Source organism: Nanorana parkeri, unplaced genomic scaffold, assembly GCF_000935625.1.
Source record: "Nanorana parkeri isolate BGI_ZX_2015 unplaced genomic scaffold, ASM93562v1 scaffold2195, whole genome shotgun sequence".
In the NCBI taxonomy this organism is placed as follows: domain Eukaryota; kingdom Metazoa; phylum Chordata; class Amphibia; order Anura; family Dicroglossidae; genus Nanorana; species Nanorana parkeri.
This window is the reverse complement of record NW_017308463.1, coordinates 136,023-159,161: the sequence shown is the minus strand read 5'-3', so window position 1 is coordinate 159,161 and position 23,139 is coordinate 136,023. Positions and strand designations below refer to the sequence as shown.

Genomic DNA, 23,139 nt, shown 5'->3' with positions numbered 1-23,139 from the left:
GTGTGTGTGTGTGTGTGTGTGTGTGTGTGTGTGTGTGTGTGTATGTATATGTGTATATATATATAACCCCACAGCTACTCCCCATGTGGGAAAAAGAACGTTCACCACACAATGTATTCTGCGGTGCTGCAGTGACAGATGGCCATGGTGATAAGTGTGTCTTAAAGTATATGGTTTATTGAAACACAACTCCTTCTCTAAATATGCAAAAATATTTGTGATTAGTGAATTGTAAATCTTCATTTGGGGCAACCAGCTACCAACATACTATATATTTTTTGTACTGGCCCAGGAGGCAGATACCCCTTGTCCCTTAACCCAGTCCTCCCCTGTCTGCATGGATTTAGGATCCCTAAGCACTGCAGAAAATGTTTCAAACTGGCCAAACCCACACTTGATTTAGTATTATATTTTAACATTAACTCAGGCAACAACCTCAACAGAAGCTTGTTGCCTAATTTTGTTAACTGCTGTATGCCCAAACTTTTTTTATTCAGGAACATTTTCTTTAAGGACTAGTGTATGTAGGTTTGTGAGATTGGATAAAGTAGATCTAAAGTCAATCATTACAATCTCATATAAGTGTTATCATGTTATTATAATTTCGAAAGTTGTTGCTGATCTTTTTTTATTCTGCAGGTTAAAATAAAATAATTCCCGGTGATCCTTCCATGAAGGTTTTTAAGCACTTCTTGCAATGGGATGATCTCCCAATTGGACTTGATAGAATCATTGTAAGGTCAGTCTGAGATTTGAGCTTTCATTTGTATTCCTTTATACAAATAAAGGTGAATGTATTCCAAATGCACATAAGTGCGAGGTAAATGCACAGCAAATACATAGTAAAGGCTTCTCAAATCTTAAAGACTCATGCATACTAGCCTTACGAATAACTAATACCAGAATTATAGCAATATTAGGCTCAGTTCATAAGGCTCGTATAACTTATGTGGCAGGTTTCAAAATTGGCACTATTTTCAGCCATATGACTGTTAATGCTGAAAATAATTATCTTTATAGTTTAGTAAATTCAGCTTGTTTGTGTTAATGCAGAAACTCACCACTCCAGTGTAGGGGATCCCAACTTTGTAGGTTTTGTCAGCATTAACAAACGACACCTTATTGATTATGTTGGATATTTCAGTTTGGCTGGTTGTAGATAACTCAATTCCTGCCAAAAGAAAACATGAAAATAAACAAGAGATCACGTACACCTTCAACCAATCAGGGTATTAGAAATAATCTAATCTTAAAGAGATGCTATAGTGTTTGTGTGTGTGTATATATGTGTGTGTGTTTTTAAGTCAGATAAAGGTGGAATATGACACACTTATATTATGTGTCCTCAATTATTGTTAGTGGGTAGAGTTTACACTCCTTTTCACATTTTCCAATTTTTCCTTACCTCCTGCTGAAAAAATTTTATTCACAGGGATCAGTAGCTCAAGCTGAAATTTACAAACAACTAAATAAGTCAGTGGCCACGCGCCCTTCTCCATCTGAATCCGTTGGAGGTTTTAGTCAGAGAGCACTCGTCTGCAAGGAGACAGTCACTGATGTACTCTCAGTTTAAATAACATGTACTGTAGATCTCTGGACATTCTTTATCATGTATTAAGTGTCCATTTGTAAAGCAAAGATTGTAGATATATATACAGTAAACAAAAAATATCAAAAATGTGTAAGCTAAAAAATATATTTTTAAATTAAACACATTACATTAACCCAGAACTTGTATATTTTCTCTTTAAATCTGCACTTCAGGTATGCAATATGTTGCATGCTTACATACAGTAGGTCCAGTCTGGCCAGATGTAGGTATGCATGTGCTATACCCGGTTGGCTGAGGATCTTATAAAGCACTGCAGTAGTCAGAGCTACCACATCTTGAGCTCAGTGTCTTATATAGAAGGACTGAGCTCTGTCAAAATGTTGACAATAAAATGCTGATACAAACAAAAGAAAAGCTGGCTATACTGTACACCGTAGATTCTCTATAATCATTTAATGAAGCTTGTACTTGTCACTGGTGTCCTGCCCAAGGTCCACTCTCTCCAATGTTTTTCGCCCAATCACGGGGCTTAGTCATAGAGGTCTTTATGACTATGCCCGTGATTGCGTGAAATGCGTCAGCTGGGGTGGACCTTAGGCGGGACACAAGTTATGTGGTACAAGCTTCAATAAACTATTCCAGTGGAACCCAGTGTATGGCCAGCTTTTCTTTTGTTTGTATGGGCTCATATTGGAGCCCTGAGCCACGGAGGAGCAGTGTTTCTTTTGTCTGTTCTCCTTGAATAAAAATGCTTTGGTTTATCTCTGCTGCTATTTAAAGAAGTACTGGGAGAGTATACTCTACCCAATACTTATGTGGGACAATGCTGCTATCACACACTGGCTCTATATTGTCACGATTTGGGGATCAGGGCACTGGGGCATGTGAGCTCCAGGTCTTGTGGAGCGGGTGAGGGTCACAGGCTGGAGAGATGGCCGGAATGCTGGTCACAGGAAACAGGAACTATGAGTCTGTGTGTTATCGGGGATGCACTTGAGGCGCAGGATCTAAGAAGGGCCGGGTCTTCGACAGAGCCTCTTATGGTGAGGACAGAGCCTACCAGGTTGCGGCCCTCTAGTGCACCCGCACAGACTCAGAGGACTGGTTGCAGCATCGGGGCACCGGACACAGGGGAGAAGCCTGTAGCCAGGCTGCAGTACAAGGCACTGAGGAACACAGGGGCAGAAGTCCAAACAGAGAGATGGGAACACCTAGACACAACAGAGAGACAGCACAACACGGCTATCCAGAGTTCACAGAGGAGTGAGGCTGCAGGTCAAGCAGCCACACCGGAGGAAGACAAAACGTCAGGTAAGCACAGGTGCGAGAGCCCCCGAGGAGATGATAACCATCCACTAGCAGGACTTCACTGGGAGCACGAGGGAATAACCGCAAACACAGGGGACATGCTAGCAGGTCATTGCTATGCCTGATGAAGGGACCCTGTGTGGCCCCGAAAGCGCTTGTGTAACGGACATGAGTTTGCAATAAAATCTACGAACTTTGATCCTATAAGGATTTGGTGTGCTGGTGACGTTTCTGCAATTATCTGTATTTGGCGGCGCCATCCGCAGTCATTCCGAGCACCCCTCCCCGATCACTGGGTCATACCGGTAAGCAGTGCAACTAGCCTTTTCTTTTTTTCTATGCTAGCAGGAAAGATGCACACAAGGGATGGTGCATACTACAGGGGCTCAGATATAGGGTGTACACACACAGTAAGACAGAACTAGAGGCACTCAAGGTAATATGCACAGGTTGATGTACAGGAAGACTTATACAGAAATACACTGAAAGCTGTGTGTAGAGGGAAACATGCGTAGCACAGCCACAGATGCACCGGACGCCACACGCCGCCCAGTCCTTAATAGTACTTTAAGGTTTTAGAATATGCTGAATAGTTTTTCTCTGTAATCATGTCCTGCTGATCCTTTCATCTCAGTAGAGGTGTTTCAGACAGTGTCTGTTTTAATAAAATAATAGACTTTCTGCAGTCCCTAGTGACACAAAACACCCATAATCGACTGTGTGATCTTTTCTAAGGCTTGAAATCAGATTAATGACCTATTATTAATGGCCAGAAAGGTACTTTGTTACTCTGAAGTTGAAATATCAATGCTATTTCTTTTTTAACATCCTATATCCATTACATGTCCCATTTCTAAGTGTGACGGAAGAAAGTTAAAACGGACCTTACCCATATCTTTAAAATAACAACAAACACACCTTTAGAAATGTTTAGTAATGAAAATCTACAAACACATACTTCTAGATAATCCCAGGCTTTGTATTCTTTGCATACTTTATTTCTCTTTTCTTCCACAGTCTTCTTAAAGTGGCCATGTTTACTAAGGGCAGATTACTAGCTCTCCTATTACTTCCTGGATTTCTGGCACATGTGACTAGACATGTGACTAGGACATGTGACCATGCACATCATCTCAGGGGAGGAAAATTCCTCTCACTGAGATCTCCTGAGATTACAGATGAGATTTCCCAGCAATGCTCTGCTGGTGACAAGGCAATCCCAACGTGCATTGCTTTGGCAAACTAAAGTCATTTTGCCCTTCCTAAGCAGGAAGTGAATGCTCTGCAAGTGTAAGTATTTCAAAATCACAGCATTTTACACCTGACATGTCTATGTTATTAATAATCATCATACATAGAGGGATGCATTGGTAGGATTTGATTTTAGTGTAAAGGTCCGCTTTAAGAGCAGAAGTTACCTGTTCCACTCTCAGTGATGGTGGCATTTACTCTCAGTACTTGCTCCATGTCAGTGCTTTTCAATTTAAAGTCTTCAGAGTTAACTTCTATGATATGACATCCAGATATATCCAGCTGAAAGGGAGACGCAGTAAGTGTTAGTGATCAAACAGCAGACCTCACAGATGAAAGTACATCTTTTTATGTGTTAGTGCATTTGAATCCCTACAATTCACTATGTACTTCTTACATTTTTCGGGGACCTTAGAAGTGACATTTCTGCACCTCAAGTCTCTCCTCTTACCTATAGTCTTTATCAGGGAACCTCACTATCCCAGCTGGATTTTTCATTCTCTTTATATTACGGAGAATGCAGCATGATAAGACTCCTCTACCCACAACAAATAAACCTGGCACAAACCATGATGGGTACTATGGCAAACTTCTCTCCAGAGACCCTGAGAGATTTAGGAAGCAGGTAATTCAGACCGCCATGGTCCACCCATTATTGACAGTCAATGGTGGGTGCACTGACCCTTCATTATGTAAAATGCATGCTTCCATAAAAATCAAAATATGACAACAGTGGATTTTACATGGATGGGGGGGTGGGGGAGGGGGATTTAACCTGCAATCTGCTGAAACTATCACTACTGTGTAATTAGTTATCAGAATCTATCTTGGATTATTAGAATGTGACAAGCTTTTTTAAATATAATAATCATATAATATACAATTGGTTTGTACTATTGTGTAAAAATGACTATTTAGAAATCACTGTGTTTTTTGGAGAGAAAGAGAAGCAAGGTTTATGTTTAGATAAAAACCCATTAAAGGTAGAGATTATGACAAGTCCTATGTCTTGCATTGGCCTTAGGAAGTATTGTTAAAATGCAAAATAAATCCTGGGATCAATTTTTATATGCTATTATACACCGTTATTAATAATAACAACACCTTAACTCCCAGACCTGAATGGTATTCGGGAGTCCGAAAAGCTTTCGGGGTATCTCCCGAATCCCATTTGGATCTGGGAGCCGAGTTGTTTTTATTAATAATAACAACTCAGCCCCCATACCCGAATGGCATTTGTGAGCTCCCGAATGATATTTGGACTCCCAAATACCATTTGGGTCTGGGAGCTGAGCTGTCATTATTATGAATAACAACACCTTGGCCCCCAGACCTGAATGGCATTCTGGAGCTCACGAATAGCATTCATGGGCTCCCAAATGCTATTCAGGAATAGTGTTGTTGTAATGTTGTTATTATGACAGGCCTGGTCCTGAATGTCAACAAATGGGCAGAACAAGTTTCTAATAACAGACTTTGTCATGATGTGGTGTTTTTATTTACTGTTTACCCGGTACTCATTCACAAGGGGGGTGGCATCTGGGTGCCCCTTTTATGAAAGGGAGCACCCAGATGCAAATAAGCCCCCATGGACGCAGACTCCCACAACCACCGGGTCAGGGTTGTGGGGAAGAGGCCCTTGTTCCTTTATCGCCATGGGAACAAGGTGCTTTTCCAGGGGTTCCCCCCTTTGAAAAGCATCCTCCCCATGTCAAAGGCATGTGGCCTGGTATGGGGGGTCGCCCCCCCTCCCCCTTTCCTGCTCTGCCAGACCCCTCCTTTTTTTATGTGGGGTCCCACCTAACATTCCTACTAGACCTAAAGGGTCTTGTATCAGTGGGGGAACTGCACACTTTTTTTTTTTTGAAAGTTGAGGTTTAACAACAAATGTTAATTCCGAATGACATTAGGAAAGAAATTCGGATGCATTAGAATCTTTCGTTATCCGAAATTTGGATACATTCGGATCTGAATGTCAGAATTTCAATTCGGAATGAAACGAATTGCACATGTCTATTTTTTATAAACCAGCAGAGAGTTTTACTGAGGCTGGCTGTGAGAGAAAGGCTGGCTGCACGAAATAGTTCAGTACACATTTTCAAATTCCGCCAGGTATCCCTTTGAGCTGCAGCAGCTTAATTCTTGCATGAAACTTTTGGGCAGTGAAAAGAACAGGCTTAAGTTCACTGCTCTTGAACAATTTTATGACCTGGTAGTCAAAGAATGTCAGTTTCCATACACAGTCTTCATACACAGGTATTTTACCTTTTCCCTTTACAATTGCGTTGGTGTGCCTATGTTAGACTGGTTGGCATCTAATTTCTGTATTCATTATTCACCTGTAATTTTCCATTCTGTTGTGTTTACCTTTCCAGTGAAATCAACACAGATATCAGTTCTGACACGGTTATGTCGTCCCCACCACATTGCAATAGACTTTTGACACACATTCACTGTATAGGTTCCTTGAACTGGTTTCCCATAAGTGTATCTAAAAGACATAACATATTTACCATTTTGTACAATAGGTCATGTTCTCTCTACTGCAGTCACAATGTTGGATTTGCAGTACCCTTAATTTGATGGAATCCATGCATTAGTCCATATTCAATGATATTCAGACTCACCTTCCACACACACGAAGTGGGAACTGGTCACTGTCAAACATAACAACCTTAAGGAACTGAAGGGAAACTTCAAACTTTGGAAGAACTGTAGAAATATATTAATAGAAATCATGGATGGTGTAGATTATCAGTAATACATGTTTTTATTAGGACAGTTCCTCACCATATTCCTTCACAGTGAATTTATGGCCTCTGTTTTCAACCCGGATGGAGTATTCCCCCAATAGAGGCTCAGAGGAGAGAGGAAGGGAAAGCTCAGCCAATCCCTGACTGACGCTCACATTCAACCACTGAGCAATCCGGTTCTTTCCTGGATCCTTAAAAGCGGAAATAGTGTAGTTTAACAGGGCTTTTTACCTGCGTGCAAAGAACCACTAAATCGGTTATATAACTATGAGAATAGGTATATAACATCGACAATACTACATGAAATGTGTAGACAGGTTAAGCATAGATTCACTACCATGTGTTTTTAATATGCAATGCATATGCATTTCCATTAAGATGAGTAGAAACACATGTCAACCTTCATTGCAATACGTCAATGTGTGTTGTTAACCACACATCAATGCTTGTAAACAGGGCTATCCCTATGGTATTCGCCTCCAGGAAAGAAACATTGTAAATGAACATCGGTGTGAGCACACTTGCATTAACATGTTTACATGTGTTGACGTGCAATGAAGAGTGCACTACAATGCAGTAGGGGAAATTAAAGGAGAATTATGGGGTGAGTGAAAAACACTCATTCCTATAATTCAAGCTGACCTCTGACACTTAAGTTGCCCAGGTTGGCTCTATGATCGGGAAGTCAGTGAACACATACTGCCGATCACTGAGTTCCTGATCCTCTTCCTGCAGTCACAGCTTCCCGCAGGGATTACCTCTCCCCTCTCCGTTTCTCCAGCGCTGACTGAAGGAAAGGATGGGGTGGGGGGGGGGAGGGGGGCAGGAACAGGAAGTGGAGGGATCTCGACTGTATTGTTGGGATCTGTCCCGGTTGCAGTGCTGCTCTGTACTCTCATCATAATGCGGGCAATAGCCCGCTATATGCTGAGCTTTGGGTAACCAGAGGGCATTAGTATATGTCCTCCCGTGACCCTGAAGAGAACTATGGGCGAAAAAGGTTACCCAATGGTTCTCCTTTAAGGCAAAAAACAATGAATCTACCAATATGTATTCAGATTGTTGGGGAAGACCTGTGCAGACATGGGGAGAATACACAAACTCCATGTAGACAGGGTTTCAGGTTGAAGAGGTAAGAGTGCAAGTTATTCAGGCTCCATGCAACCTATAGTAGAAAAACAAATATAAATATAAAGTTACATTTTAACATACCTATCAAGTTTATTTAAATATGGCTTAAATATGTGTACCTGTATTTCTACAACTGGAAGCTGAAAGAGAAAGAAAAAAAGACAGGTGTTGAAACATACCATAACTATATTTGGTTTACACTTATTTGATGAAAAATGATTGACAAAGATGACAAATCTGGGTCTATTTAGGAAACAGTGAAGGTTTAGTATTATGGGCCAGTTCACACCATATCCAGTTGTGATGCAGTCCTTTTATTTTGACTGCTGCAGTCAAAATACATCACAATGATTTCCTATGGGCTTTCTTGCGCTTAATTCACACCATTGCAGTCCGTTCAGATGCAGTCAGAAAAAGTAATGCTTGTCCTATTTTACCTGCATCTAACTGCACGAAATGCACCAAAACGCAGTGCAAACGCATCAAAACACATTGAAACACAGTGCATAGATATTGGCATGAACACAGCTAGCAGGATCTCTGGCGGCCACTCCAGAGATGCATATCATCTACTTGACTTTCTCATAGGCTCAATTTGAAAAACTCCTGTGCCTTTGAGAAAGTCCTGTGGATGATACGCGTCAGGTGGGAGGAGCTGTGACATCATGTTTGTTCTTCCCCATATATTATACTTCTTCCAGGCTATGCCTGAGCCCATCTCAAGGAGCACACATTCTCTTTGAACTGGGCATGTAGGTTGGCAGATAGTCATTGCATGATCCAAAGCTTATAATCCCTTACCATATCTATGCTTTACAAGATATTGGTCATTGTTATTTACAGTATTTCCTTTAATTTTTCTACCCTTGTGATCCTATCTGACTTAGATACATCATAGTTTTTCTCCACTGCATACCTCTGGGAAATGTCCCCCCTCTCAAATGTACCATACCATCATACCTCTTGCTCATTTAATTCTACTCCCTTGTACCCGTACCTGATCTGACATCCAATACCAACTTCAATCCACTCCTATCCTGTCTAGTTTTTAGCCTCCCGCCCTTGGACCCCATTGTACCCCTCTATTTTTATATACCAAAAAGAAGTTTGCTCCATATTTCCACCATTTAACTTTTCTTGTGTACAGTGATTTTTTCGATACAGTATGCCTTACTTAGTAACTTGTAAGTTGTCTGTACTGTTTCACTTTTCTTACCTCTTTTCTGGCCCTTGTAAGTTCTTGTCATAAAGGGCAATTTGTTACAATATTTGCTCATATGTGGATATGCATTTGTTGTACTACTGCAAACTTTATCTTAAATATATCTTAAAAAGATATATTTTTAAAAATAAAATAAAAACAAGCATTCATTTTAAAGGCTGCAGTATATGCGGACAGTTTCTTTGTGTAAATCTGTAATGATGGCATGGTGACTTCAAATGAAAAACATATAGAAAGAGATTTTCTTATCGTGCACCTGGCAGATTGCTTTATTGGCCCTATAGTCGCCTATCCGGGGATGTTTTAGCAGACAAGTTGTGAATTAATTGGTATGTACCCCTTGCAAATGGTGTAGCGGTGTATTCCACAAAATGTGTAGAGCAGATCCCCTCTGAGAATATTAGTGGTATTTAGTATATAGGTTAAGAACATAATAACTAATATTTGGATAACAACTAATATGTGGATGTTTTTTTAAAACACTCATACGGGATAAGGGTGAAACATAATGAGTTGCTGTGCATTGGATGAACAATGGACATTATCATGATTCATGTGTTTTTTAAATGTTTATTGATTTTATAGGAGGTTATTGGTTTACAACAATAAAAACCAAAATTGTTTTAAAAAAGGCATCTTGTATGAGTTGATACCTTAAAAGTCTGTTCCTGTTGTTTTCCAATAAAACCTGAGCTCAGTTATGTGTCCAGCAACATTTTGAATGGTAAGAGTCAAATTTGCAGCAGCTTTCCATGTCTCCTAAACACCAGGATCAGGCTATTTTGTAACCACCTGAGGTCAGTGATCCACAGACAGTAAAGGTGCCCATACACTGCATGATTCTCGTACGAGATCCGCGGGAAATCCAGCGATCGTACGAGAATCGTGCAGTGTATGGAAGGCGTGCGACCGTTTCTACTGTAAGGTCACGCGACTATCGAGCATGTTGGAAAACCAGCCGAGAATCGTAGATTTTTGGCTGTTTTTTAACATGATAGAGGGATCACTGCTGAACAGGCCGGTGCATTGCAGTCATCGGGAGCCCGCCCCTCAGGGAGGCGGGGTTGCGATGATCGCAGGTACGATCTGCCTGTCCAAGATGGGCAGATTGTACATTTTTTTAAGTACTTTACAACCCTCGCAAGACTTTTGTCTTGCGAGGGTTGTAAAATGTATGGGCACCTTTAGAGCACAATGCAGGCTACACGCCACACATAGCCACATTGTTCCATCAGTCTGTTTCAGCAAGGGTTACCTTCACACCAGAGCATATTAAGGGCCCCATGATAGCACTAGAGATTCCTAGTATGTGTTATGAATATTTTAGGGTCTGTACTATGCTACCCACAACAAAAGTACTACAGCCAAATCACTTCTCACAGACAGATAATTGAAACTGAGTTGTGACTGTGAATAGTTTCTCTGTTAACCACATAAGGCTTAACAATTCTACACATGTTTATGACTGTTAGAGGCATGAGTTTGCTATAAAAAGTGTTGAAGGGTTGGACGGTAGTGATGGGCCGAACACCCCCATGTTCGTTTCGTATTCGAACACCTAAACGGCCCAAAAGTTCGAATATGAACTCAAACCTAATGCAAGTCAATGGGGGTCAATGGGGCTTTCGAAGATGATTGTCCCCTTTAAAAGTGCTTATATGCAAGTTATTGTCCATAAAATGTGTATGGGGATCCGGGTACTGCTCTGGGGGACAGTAATTAATGAAAAAAACAAATGTAAAAAATAACATTTTTAAAGGAGCAGTGATTTTAACATCACTTAAAGGGTAAGAATAATAAAAGAAATTCCTTCAAATATCGTGCCTGGGGGGTCCCCTTAACCTGCCTGTGAAGTGGTGGATCTGTAGGATGTATAGAACCTGCTGTAGCAAAACTGACATTTCTAAAAAAAAAACAAAACATTTTTTTTTACTCTAAAAGTGTGCAGTTCCTCCTCCCAAACAGGTCCTTGATCCGAGCATAGGCCTGGCGGGGCCAGAAAGGGCCACATCCCCTCGGCATTGGGAGGGTGTCCCCGTGCTGAAGGGGACAAGGGCCTCGTCCCCACAACCCTGACCCGGTGGTTGTGGGGGTCTGCGGGCAAGGGTGCTTATTTGCATTTGGGTACCCCTTTAATTAAGGGGGCACCCAGATGCCGCCCCCCTCTCTTGTGAATGAGTAATGGCCATGGTCTAACGGAGCTCCGCAATACCCGATCCCCAGAGAGCTATCTATAGCTCACAGAAGCACCCTGAGCGGCACCAGTGCAGCTGTCTCTCATCCCTGATACCGGGGACCCTGCGATGGGGATATGAGGAGGCAGAGTAAGTGGCAGAAAGACGCAAGAAAGCTACAACTGCAGAGACGGGGGCAGCCCAAGATGGCGGCCACACGGGGCACTCCGGAGCACTCTGCATCACAGCTCCTCCTTCCAGACACAAAGGACTCCTTGTCCCTGGACAGTCTCCCCATGACCCAGGGGGAAGAACCAGATGATTCCAGAGATGCAAACCTCCTGCAAAAAATTCGAGCCATGCTACATACTGAGCTGACGGCGACCTCTGAGAAGCTCACAGAGGCCCTAGGCTCCATGCTAGCTAGAAAACTAAATGCACTCCCACATAGGTTTGCACCCCTTAGACTTCGAACCCCACAGGGCAATATTACAGCAAACCCGAACAATATCCTTAATTTGTTCCAAGAAAATTTAACTAAGCTCTACTCTGCCTCTAATTCATTTGATGAACTCAAAGCGGACGCACTACTTAAGGACCTCCCATTCCCTACTATCCCCCCGGCATCACTTGACCAACTTCATCTAGAAATAACGGAAAAGGAAGTGCTGAATACAATCAAATCCCTTAAAATATCTAAAGCCCCCGACCCAGATGGGTTTTCAACCCTTTACTACAAAAAGTTGGCACCCATATTGGCACCTAGGTTAACGGACATGTATAATTAATTGCGCAAGGGGGACTCAGTACACCCCTCATCCCTGTTAGCGTACATTTCAATGGTACCGAAACCAGATAAGGACCCTCGAGACCCTGATAGCTATAGGCCTATGTCCCTCCTGAATGTGGACCTTAAAATACTGACGAAGATCATGGCTACACACGTATTAATGCATTCCTACCTGTGCTGTTCCATAAAGACGAGGTTGGCTTTATTCCATTGTGGCAGGCAGGGGATAATGTCAGGAAATTCATTCACTTAATACATGTACTCAGGACTAGGAACATCCCAGGATTGTTACTGTCCCTTGACATCCAGCGGGCATTTGACTCAGTCTCCTGGGATTACCTCCGGTATACATTACTCAAATGGGTCTTGATGGTCCTTTTCTTTCCTGGCTCCAAGCCTTATTTAATAACCCCACCATATTGGCACCTAGGTTAACGGACATGTATAATTCATTGCGCAAGGGGGACTCAGTACACCCCTCATCCCTGTTAGCTTACATTTCAATGGTAACGAAACCGGATAAGGACCCTCGAGACCCTGATAGATGTAGGCCTATATCCCTCCTGAATGTGGACCTTAAAATACTGACGAAGATCATGGCTACACACGTATTAATGCATTCCTACCTGTGCTGATCCATAAAGACCAGGTTGGCTTTATTCCATTGCGGCAGGCAGGGGATAATGTCAGGAAATTAATTCACTTAATACATGTACTCAGGACTAGGAACATCCCAGGATTGTTACTGTCCCTTGACATCCAGCGGGCATTTGACTCAGTCTCCTGGGATTACCTCCGGTAATTACCTTTCCAAAGGAACATCTTGTCGTTTATATGGCACCCACTACGCCCCAGGGTCCCAAGGTCCACATTATATAGGCACAGACGAGAAAGGGGGATAGGCCTTCCGAATATCCTTCTCTACTACCAAGCATCCCAACTGCTACCGCTAATTGCTATTCACCGCACAACTAATATCCCTCTATGGACCATGTTGGAAATTCCCCACTGCTCCCCAATTCCTTTACAAGCACTCCCCTGGTTACCAGCCGTAGATAGACCCTGCTCTCTCAGTCCTCTGATGAAACATACCTTGAAAGTGTGGGACTCACTGAAGTACTCCTCACGTTTGATATCCCCTTCCTTACACCTTCTCCCCTTACTTTCACAACCTCTAACATACCATCTTGGTCTTATCTTAAAACGCACAAACAGATTCCTGATGCAGAAATGTTTAGGTTTATTCAACTGCAGCACTGGGTATCCTCTATGCAGGCACGTAGACATTTAAATGCCCCACTTACCTGCTTCGAGCACATCTGCCTGTATGCACCAGGAGGGCCTCAACAGGTGTCAATTTTATATTCTACTCTGAATTCCTTAACTCGTATTAGTTCCCATTCTTATTCTAACAAATGGTCCGCAGACCTGGGTCTGCATTGGTCTGATGATGATTGGAAGGGGGTCTGGAAAAATATTTCCCGGGGTTCCAGTAATGTGACAAATTCTGAGTTTGCCTATAAAGTATTGTTTCAGTGGTACCTAGTCCCAACTCATTTAGAGAGTTGCTCGACCCCAGGGGACATGTTACATACCTGGTGGTCCTGCCCCTTCGCTGCTCGGTTCTGGACCAGAATATTTCGTTTACATTCGACTCTATTCGTCAAAGATATCTCTAAAGACCCAACACAGGCTCTAATTCATGCCTCAGTACCCGGATTGAATAAATCTCAGGGTGCCCTGGCTCACCAAATATTCATTGCTGCCAAATTAACCTTAGCGGGAAACTGGAAAAAACTATTTATACCGTACCGGGAGTTTGCCAATAGATTGGATAATGTTCTCTTAAATGAACGGTTATCATGTTTCCTCACCAATACACATGCCAAATTTCTTAAAATCTGGGAACAATGGATTATACATAATCACCCCGATCTGGATGTCAACACCCTCCACCGCCTGTGATGTGGTCTATAGAGTCAAGGGGTAATGAATGTGGGGCCCTTAGTTGCGAACCGAGGACCTGTGGAATGGACCCAAACCACAATCGAAGCTAACCGTCGATGGACCCCCTACTTGTTCTCTTTTCTTTCCTATTCTTTCCTTTTGTCTTCTATTGCATTTATGTTGATACATAGTTTTTGCATTACCATACTATTGACCAAATTATGTTGCCTATGTGGCCTTCTGTGTCCGGCAAATGCTGTATAAAATGCTGATTATTGCTACCTTGAAAACCCAATAAATATTTGATTACCAAAAAAAAACAATAAATGGATCCACCAACGTAATCCATGGTCAATCACGGCGTCCAGCGTTGTCCACAATGACGACGAAATAAAAAATAAAACAATAAAAAGGGCTCTTTGCAGTATGGGACATTGTACGGACCAACCCTATTGAAGAGCTTCTAAAATGCCCCTCATATCAATATATGATGTCATCTTAGATAAAATAATGCTAAGTGGAGTTTCTTATTCATAAGGCTACTACTTATAGCTTAAAATCTTATATTTCCATACACCTTTTGTCACACTCCCTTCCTATTTCTCCTAGAGACAAACACTTACCACAGTACTTAGGGGTTGAAGATCTTCATTAATGGACAGGATTCTGAATTTTACTGTAAAAGAGAGATGTAAAATGTTATGACACCTGGGGGGGGGGAGGGGGGCAGGAACAGCTAGTGGAGGGATCTCGACTGTATTGTTGGGATCTGTCCCGGTTGCAGTGCTGCTCTGTACTCTCATCATAATGCGGGCAATAGCCCGCTATATGCTGAGCTTTGGGTAACCAGAGGGCATTAGTATATGTCCTCCCGTGACCCTGAAGAGAACTATGGGCGAAAAAGGTTACCCAATGGTTCTCCTTTAAGGCAAAAAACAATGAATCTACCAATATGTATTCAGATTGTTGGGGAAGACCTGTGCAGACATGGGGAGAATACACAAACTCCATGTAGACAGGGTTTCAGGTTGAAGAGGTAAGAGTGCAAGTTATTCAGGCTCCATGCAACCTATAGTAGAAAAACAAATATAAATATAAAGTTACATTTTAACATACCTATCAAGTTTATTTAAATATGGCTTAAATATGTGTACCTGTATTTCTACAACTGGAAGCTGAAAGAGAAAGAAAAAAAGACAGGTGTTGAAACATACCATAACTATATTTGGTTTACACTTATTTGATGAAAAATGATTGACAAAGATGACAAATCTGGGTCTATTTAGGAAACAGTGAAGGTTTAGTATTATGGGCCAGTTCACACCATATCCAGTTGTGATGCAGTCCTTTTATTTTGACTGCTGCAGTCAAAATACATCACAATGATTTCCTATGGGCTTTCTTGCGCTTAATTCACACCATTGCAGTCCGTTCAGATGCAGTCAGAAAAAGTAATGCTTGTCCTATTTTACCTGCATCTAACTGCACGAAATGCACCAAAACGCAGTGCAAACGCATCAAAACACATTGAAACACAGTGCATAGATATTGGCATGAACACAGCTAGCAGGATCTCTGGCGGCCACTCCAGAGATGCATATCATCTACTTGACTTTCTCATAGGCTCAATTTGAAAAACTCCTGTGCCTTTGAGAAAGTCCTGTGGATGATACGCGTCAGGTGGGAGGAGCTGTGACATCATGTTTGTTCTTCCCCATATATTATACTTCTTCCAGGCTATGCCTGAGCCCATCTCAAGGAGCACACATTCTCTTTGAACTGGGCATGTAGGTTGGCAGATAGTCATTGCATGATCCAAAGCTTATAATCCCTTACCATATCTATGCTTTACAAGATATTGGTCATTGTTATTTACAGTATTTCCTTTAATTTTTCTACCCTTGTGATCCTATCTGACTTAGATACATCATAGTTTTTCTCCACTGCATACCTCTGGGAAATGTCCCCCCTCTCAAATGTACCATACCATCATACCTCTTGCTCATTTAATTCTACTCCCTTGTACCCGTACCTGATCTGACATCCAATACCAACTTCAATCCACTCCTATCCTGTCTAGTTTTTAGCCTCCCGCCCTTGGACCCCATTGTACCCCTCTATTTTTATATACCAAAAAGAAGTTTGCTCCATATTTCCACCATTTAACTTTTCTTGTGTACAGTGATTTTTTCGATACAGTATGCCTTACTTAGTAACTTGTAAGTTGTCTGTACTGTTTCACTTTTCTTACCTCTTTTCTGGCCCTTGTAAGTTCTTGTCATAAAGGGCAATTTGTTACAATATTTGCTCATATGTGGATATGCATTTGTTGTACTACTGCAAACTTTATCTTAAATATATCTTAAAAAGATATATTTTTAAAAATAAAATAAAAACAAGCATTCATTTTAAAGGCTGCAGTATATGCGGACAGTTTCTTTGTGTAAATCTGTAATGATGGCATGGTGACTTCAAATGAAAAACATATAGAAAGAGATTTTCTTATCGTGCACCTGGCAGATTGCTTTATTGGCCCTATAGTCGCCTATCCGGGGATGTTTTAGCAGACAAGTTGTGAATTAATTGGTATGTACCCCTTGCAAATGGTGTAGCGGTGTATTCCACAAAATGTGTAGAGCAGATCCCCTCTGAGAATATTAGTGGTATTTAGTATATAGGTTAAGAACATAATAACTAATATTTGGATAACAACTAATATGTGGATGTTTTTTTAAAACACTCATACGGGATAAGGGTGAAACATAATGAGTTGCTGTGCATTGGATGAACAATGGACATTATCATGATTCATGTGTTTTTTAAATGTTTATTGATTTTATAGGAGGTTATTGGTTTACAACAATAAAAACCAAAATTGTTTTAAAAAAGGCATCTTGTATGAGTTGATACCTTAAAAGTCTGTTCCTGTTGTTTTCCAATAAAACCTGAGCTCAGTTATGTGTCCAGCAACATTTTGAATGGTAAGAGTCAAATTTGCAGCAGCTTTCCATGTCTCCTAAACACCAGGATCAGGCTATTTTGTAACCACCTGAGGTCAGTGATCCACAGACAGTAAAGGTGCCCATACACTGCATGATTCTCGTACGAGATCCGCGGGAAATCCAGCGATCGTACGAGAATCGTGCAGTGTATGGAAGGCGTGCGACCGTTTCTACTGTAAGGTCACGCGACTATCGAGCATGTTGGAAAACCAGCCGAGAATCGTAGATTTTTGGCTGTTTTTTAACATGATAGAGGGATCACTGCTGAACAGGCCGGTGCATTGCAGTCATCGGGAGCCCGCCCCTCAGGGAGGCGGGGTTGCGATGATCGCAGGTACGATCTGCCTGTCCAAGATGGGCAGATTGTACATTTTTTTAAGTACTTTACAACCCTCGCAAGACTTTTGTCTTGCGAGGGTTGTAAAATGTATGGGCACCTTTAGAGCACAATGCAGGCTACACGCCACACATAGCCACATTGTTCCATCAGTCTGTTTCAGCAAGGGTTACCTTCACACCAGAGCATATTAAGGGCCCCATGATAGCACTAGAGATTCCTAGTATGTGTTATGAATATTTTAGGGTCTGTACTATGCTACCCACAACAAAAGTACTACAGCCAAATCACTTCTCACAGACAGATAATTGAAACTGAGTTGTGACTGTGAATAGTTTCTCTGTTAACCACATAAGGCTTAACAATTCTACACATGTTTATGACTGTTAGAGGCATGAGTTTGCTATAAAAAGTGTTGAAGGGTTGGACGGTAGTGATGGGCCGAACACCCCCATGTTCGTTTCGTATTCGAACACCTAAACGGCCCAAAAGTTCGAATATGAACTCAAACCTAATGCAAGTCAATGGGGGTCAATGGGGCTTTCGAAGATGATTGTCCCCTTTAAAAGTGCTTATATGCAAGTTATTGTCCATAAAATGTGTATGGGGATCCGGGTACTGCTCTGGGGGACAGTAATTAATGAAAAAAACAAATGTAAAAAATAACATTTTTAAAGGAGCAGTGATTTTAACATCACTTAAAGGGTAAGAATAATAAAAGAAATTCCTTCAAATATCGTGCCTGGGGGGTCCCCTTAACCTGCCTGTGAAGTGGTGGATCTGTAGGATGTATAGAACCTGCTGTAGCAAAACTGACATTTCTAAAAAAAAAACAAAACATTTTTTTTTACTCTAAAAGTGTGCAGTTCCTCCTCCCAAACAGGTCCTTGATCCGAGCATAGGCCTGGCGGGGCCAGAAAGGGCCACATCCCCTCGGCATTGGGAGGGTGTCCCCGTGCTGAAGGGGACAAGGGCCTCGTCCCCACAACCCTGACCCGGTGGTTGTGGGGGTCTGCGGGCAAGGGTGCTTATTTGCATTTGGGTACCCCTTTAATTAAGGGGGCACCCAGATGCCGCCCCCCTCTCTTGTGAATGAGTAATGGCCATGGTCTAACGGAGCTCCGCAATACCCGATCCCCAGAGAGCTATCTATAGCCTACAGAAGCACCCTGAGCGGCACCAGTGCAGCTGTCTCTCATCCCTGATACCGGGGACCCTGCGATGGGGATATGAGGAGGCAGAGTAAGTGGCAGAAAGACGCAAGAAAGCTACAACTGCAGAGACGGGGGCAGCCCAAGATGGCGGCCACACGGGGCACTCCGGAGCACTCTGCATCACAGCTCCTCCTTCCAGACACAAAGGACTCCTTGTCCCTGGACAGTCTCCCCATGACCCAGGGGGAAGAACCAGATGATTCCAGAGATGCAAACCTCCTGCAAAAAATTCGAGCCATGCTACATACTGAGCTGACGGCGACCTCTGAGAAGCTCACAGAGGCCCTAGGCTCCATGCTAGCTAGAAAACTAAATGCACTCCCACATAGGTTTGCACCCCTTAGACTTCGAACCCCACAGGGCAATATTACAGCAAACCCGAACAATATCCTTAATTTGTTCCAAGAAAATTTAACTAAGCTCTACTCTGCCTCTAATTCATTTGATGAACTCAAAGCGGACGCACTACTTAAGGACCTCCCATTCCCTACTATCCCCCCGGCATCACTTGACCAACTTCATCTAGAAATAACGGAAAAGGAAGTGCTGAATACAATCAAATCCCTTAAAATATCTAAAGCCCCCGACCCAGATGGGTTTTCAACCCTTTACTACAAAAAGTTGGCACCCATATTGGCACCTAGGTTAACGGACATGTATAATTAATTGCGCAAGGGGGACTCAGTACACCCCTCATCCCTGTTAGCGTACATTTCAATGGTACCGAAACCAGATAAGGACCCTCGAGACCCTGATAGCTATAGGCCTATGTCCCTCCTGAATGTGGACCTTAAAATACTGACGAAGATCATGGCTACACACGTATTAATGCATTCCTACCTGTGCTGTTCCATAAAGACGAGGTTGGCTTTATTCCATTGTGGCAGGCAGGGGATAATGTCAGGAAATTCATTCACTTAATACATGTACTCAGGACTAGGAACATCCCAGGATTCATACTGTCCCTTGACATCCAGCGGGCATTTGACTCAGTCTCCTGGGATTACCTCTGGTATATATTACTCAAATGGGGTCTTGATGGTCCTTTTCTTTCCTGGCTCCAAGCCTTATTTAATAACCCCACCATATTGGCACCTAGGTTAACGGACATGTATAATTCATTGCGCAAGGGGGACTCAGTACACCCCTCATCCCTGTTAGCTTACATTTCAATGGTAACGAAACCGGATAAGGACCCTCGAGACCCTGATAGATGTAGGCCTATATCCCTCCTGAATGTGGACCTTAAAATACTGACGAAGATCATGGCTACACACGTATTAATGCATTCCTACCTGTGCTGATCCATAAAGACCAGGTTGGCTTTATTCCATTGCGGCAGGCAGGGGATAATGTCAGGAAATTAATTCACTTAATACATGTACTCAGGACTAGGAACATCCCAGGATTGTTACTGTCCCTTGACATCCAGCGGGCATTTGACTCAGTCTCCTGGGATTACCTCCGGTAATTACCTTTCCAAAGGAACATCTTGTCGTTTATATGGCACCCACTACGCCCCAGGGTCCCAAGGTCCACATTATATAGGCACAGACGAGAAAGGGGGATAGGCCTTCCGAATATCCTTCTCTACTACCAAGCATCCCAACTGCTACCGCTAATTGCTATTCACCGCACAACTAATATCCCTCTATGGACCATGTTGGAAATTCCCCACTGCTCCCCAATTCCTTTACAAGCACTCCCCTGGTTACCAGCCGTAGATAGACCCTGCTCTCTCAGTCCTCTGATGAAACATACCTTGAAAGTGTGGGACTCACTGAAGTACTCCTCACGTTTGATATCCCCTTCCTTACACCTTCTCCCCTTACTTTCACAACCTCTAACATACCATCTTGGTCTTATCTTAAAACGCACAAACAGATTCCTGATGCAGAAATGTTTAGGTTTATTCAACTGCAGCACTGGGTATCCTCTATGCAGGCACGTAGACATTTAAATGCCCCACTTACCTGCTTCGAGCACATCTGCCTTTATGCACCAGGAGGGCCTCAACAGGTGTCAATTTTATATTCTACTCTGAATTCCTTAACTCGTATTAGTTCCCATTCTTATTCTAACAAATGGTCCGCAGACCTGGGTCTGCATTGGTCTGATGATGATTGGAAGGGGGTCTGGAAAAATATTTCCCGGGGTTCCAGTAATGTGACAAATTCTGAGTTTGCCTATAAAGTATTGTTTCAGTGGTACCTAGTCCCAACTCATTTAGAGAGTTGCTCGACCCCAGGGGACATGTTACATACCTGGTGGTCCTGCCCCTTCGCTGCTCGGTTCTGGACCAGAATATTTCGTTTACATTCGACTCTATTCGTCAAAGATATCTCTAAAGACCCAACACAGGCTCTAATTCATGCCTCAGTACCCGGATTGAATAAATCTCAGGGTGCCCTGGCTCACCAAATATTCATTGCTGCCAAATTAACCTTAGCGGGAAACTGGAAAAAACTATTTATCCCGTACCGGGAGTTTGCCAATAGATTGGATAATGTTCTCTTAAATGAACGGTTATCATGTTTCCTCACCAATACACATGCCAAATTTCTTAAAATCTGGGAACAATGGATTATACATAATCACCCCGATCTGGATGTCAACACCCTCCACCGCCTGTGATGTGGTCTATAGAGTCAAGGGGTAATGAATGTGGGGCCCTTAGTTGCGAACCGAGGACCTGTGGAATGGACCCAAACCACAATCGAAGCTAACCGTCGATGGACCCCCTACTTGTTCTCTTTTCTTTCCTATTCTTTCCTTTTGTCTTCTATTGCATTTATGTTGATACATAGTTTTTGCATTACCATACTATTGACCAAATTATGTTGCCTATGTGGCCTTCTGTGTCCGGCAAATGCTGTATAAAATGCTGATTATTGCTACCTTGAAAACCCAATAAATATTTGATTACCAAAAAAAAACAATAAATGGATCCACCAACGTAATCCATGGTCAATCACGGCGTCCAGCGTTGTCCACAATGACGACGAAATAAAAAATAAAACAATAAAAAGGGCTCTTTGCAGTATGGGACATTGTACGGACCAACCCTATTGAAGAGCTTCTAAAATGCCCCTCATATCAATATATGATGTCATCTTAGATAAAATAATGCTAAGTGGAGTTTCTTATTCATAAGGCTACTACTTATAGCTTAAAATCTTATATTTCCATACACCTTTTGTCACACTCCCTTCCTATTTCTCCTAGAGACAAACACTTACCACAGTACTTAGGGGTTGAAGATCTTCATTAATGGACAGGATTCTGAATTTTACTGTAAAAGAGAGATGTAAAATGTTATGACACCATTAGCTCTCTCCCACTCATTTAAAAGTCCTTCAAGGTTTTGAGTTCAGGGTTTCAGTCATCCAAATCATGCGATTTCTAAAGTTTGCTATACACTATACAAAATTTGCACTGGGTGCCGCTGTTGGCACCATTTGGCTGGCATCCCTCGATCAGCTGATCGAAGGAGCCAGACAGAAAATCTTCGAACGAACAGAGGTGGCATCCAATGATCTGCCGGCTCTGATTGGGTATTGGGTAACAGCGGCCGTCAGCCACCGTCAGAATACAAAGCAAACAGCAAGAGTTTCCTCGATCAATTCTCATAAGCATTGATGGAGGAATGTGCAATATTTAATTTGTTCAGTTCGCCGGTTTAACAAAGAAAATATTACAATGTATAGGCAGCTTAATCCAATGAAACAAAACTGTACCTGCTGATCATTCTTGAAATGGTTTTACCACTCATAGTAAATGGTTCCTTCATGTCATTGGGGCAGGAATTCCTTTCTACCAGATGAACTAAAGAAGCCAGTTGATGAGTGTTGAAGCATGTTTAAGAATATTTAGTCAATATAACTAGGCTTCCTTACAGTTATAAATTTAAAAAGTATTTGTATGAGGTTAAAAAACATCTCTGTCATGTTTATACAAAATAGAAAAAGTTACATGCCAAAGCAGAGTGTTCATGCCTATTGCAATTTGTTTGTTCTGTCAAACAAAACAGTTTAAATGATGTACTGCTTATAATATTTTTTAGTTCAAAAACATTATAAGGATTACTATTGTTCTGTCATTGCAATGACCCTACTCCCTGTATTGCATGCAGCCACTAGGTAAACTAAGCAGCTGCCTAGGGCCACGGCTTCAACCACTCACCCCCCCCGTTTCAAATTGCAAAAGCTGGCAGGCCCACCCACTAAGCAGAGGAGCTATACTAATAGACAACTTTCTCTCTCAGGTCCACTCCTCTGCTCAGTTGCTGGTGTTTCAATAGCCAGTTTGCTATTGGTTATTTGAAATGAAAATAGCCAATGGCAGTCTGGCTATTGTCCCGGCTGCATCCATCTATCACCTGTGGAAGCTAGCCGGCAGGAGAATGGGGCCGGCACGGTGGGGAGGGGCGGGATTAGGGGCTGCGCCGCTGGAGGGGGG

The 23,139-nt window shown here is 42.3% G+C and overlaps 1 pseudogene; it reads right to left on the bottom strand.

The window, feature by feature from the left end:
• LOC108801017 overlaps window positions 1–23,139 on the bottom strand; it is a 66,152-nt pseudogene that overhangs the window by 33,554 nt on the left and 9,459 nt on the right.